Genomic DNA, 2,392 nt, shown 5'->3' on the forward strand with positions numbered 1-2,392 from the left:
AGCTGGTCCTGAGGTGGTGAACTCTCGTAGTTTTTATTTGTTTAGGAAATACACTATTTCTCCTTCATTTCTAAAGGATAGCCTTGCTGGATATAGTATTCTTGGCTGACAGTTTTTTTCTTTTAGTATCTCAAATATGTCATCCCATTTTCTTATGGTCTGTAGAGTTTCTGTTGAGAAGTCTGCTGTTAGTCTGATGGGGACTCCCTTATAGATGACTTGACACTTTCCTTCTGCTGTTTCTAGGATTCTCTCTTTGTCTTTGAGTTTTTGCCAGTTTGGCTGTAATGTGCCACAGAGAAGACCTTTTTGGACTGAATCTGTTTGGGGATCTTTGATCCTCCTGAATCTGAGGGTCCATTTCTCTCATGTCTCTACCTATCCCTGGGAAATTTTCTGCCATTATTTTGTGAATATGTTCTCAATGCCTTTTCTCCTCTCTTTCGGGAATAACCATGATTCAGATATTTGTGCACTTAATGCTGCCTGCTGTCTCTCTTAGATTTACTTCATTTTTTAAATTCCTTTTTTTTTTTTTTTTGGTCCACCTGAGACATTTTGAGGAGCCTGTCTTGAAGATCAGAAATTCTTTCTTCTGCTTGCTGGAGCCTGCTGCCTAAGCCCTCAGTTGTTCTTCATTTTGTTGAATGGCTCCTTCAGTTCCATTAGTTCTGTGACATTCTTTTTTTAAGTATTAATCTCTTTCTAAATTTCCTCCTTCCTGTCCTGGATAGTTTTTCTCAGTTCATTGTGTCATTTAACTGTGTCTTCTTGCATCTCATTGAGTTCCCTTAAGATTTTTACTCAGTATTTGTTTTCAGTCATTTCAAGAATTCCCTGCTCTATGGGGTATGCTATTTGAGAGTTATTGTATTCCTTTGGTGGACTCATATTCTCTTGTTTTTTTCCCGTATTTCTGGTATCTCTACATTGATGTCTGGTCACCATGTAGAGAAAGTGCTTCTTCTGTTACTCTTCTTCACTGGACTCTGCTGGTGACCCTCCCTGTGTCAATGCAGTCAAGTGGTCAGAAGTCCTCCTGTACAATGGCAGTGGCTGCTGTAGCTGCTGCTGTGGTAGCAGGCCACTTTTGTGGCAGTGGTGGTTGTTGCAGTGGCTTTGGCAAGCTTCCCACATGGCAACAGTGGCTCTAGTGGTGATAGGTGGCTCACACAATGATGGTGGTTGCCTGGAGGTGCTGATGGTGGCAGCAACTGTAGCAGCATTGGTTGCAGCAGCCACCTGTTTGGCTGTGGTGTCCACATCAGTGGCCCACACAGGTACAGTATCTGCAGCAGCAATGGGGTTACCTCACAGCAGCATCACCAGCCCTAGCAGCTGCAACTACCTGCTGTGTCTGTTGCATCCTTGGTTGCAGCAGAATTATCTTGTGTGGGCACACCAGTGCCAGTGACTGCAATTGCCTCCCTCATGTCTCCAGTGTCTGCAGCAGTAGCAGGATTACCTTGTTTGGGCAGCAGGGATGCTGGCAGCTGCAACTGCCTTTCTTACATCTGTGGTGTCCACAGCAGCAGCAGGGATACCTCATGGGGGAGATAGCAGTGCATGTGGCTATAACTAGCTACCTCACATCTGCAGTGTCCTTGGCAACAGCAGGGTAACCTTGTAGTAGTGGCTGTGGTAGCGTGGATGCACTGCTTCACTCTAATCTGTGGTGTCCTGGGTGGTGTCCTTGGCAGCAGCAGGGTTATCTCATGGTGGTGGCAGGGTAGCCAATGGCTGCAGTCATCTCCCTCTCTTCTCCAGTGGTCCTTAGCAGTAGTGGGGTTACATTGTGGGGGTGGCAGAGGCACTTGTGGATGCAACTGACTCTCCCCTCATGTCTGCAGTGTCCTTGGTGGCAGGGAGGTTATCTCATTGCCAGCAGCTACAGCCATCTCCTTCACATCTGCAGTGTCCTTGGCAGCAGCAGGGTTAACTTACAGTGGCATTGACCCCATGAGTTGCAGCGATGGTGGCATTGGTTGCAGCCACGTCTCTTGCATCTGCAGAGTCCATGACTTCAATGATAGGCAACTCACAGGACTGCTGCTCTGCAGGGAGCTGCTCTGCAATGGGCAATAGTTCTGGGACAGGAAAATGGTTCTGGCAATGGCAGTGCTGGTGGGCCCATTTTGATCTTCTTCCGCAGGAGGAATATGCCCTGGGCACCTCTAGTCTGCCATCTTCCCCGAAGTCTCTCCTGATTTTCTTTAGTTCCTTGCCTAAGGTTTCCTTAGTTCTTTAACCATATTTTTAAAAGTTGATTTTAAATCTTTCACTAGTAAGTCCAATGTTTGGGCTTCCTCTAGGAGAATTTCTTTTGATTTATTTGTTTATTTTTACTGTGAATGGGCCATGGTTTCTTATTTCTTTCTTTGAATGCCTCATA

This window comes from Cynocephalus volans, chromosome 17 (genome assembly GCF_027409185.1).
Source record: "Cynocephalus volans isolate mCynVol1 chromosome 17, mCynVol1.pri, whole genome shotgun sequence".
NCBI classification, from domain to species: Eukaryota; Metazoa; Chordata; class Mammalia; order Dermoptera; family Cynocephalidae; genus Cynocephalus; species Cynocephalus volans.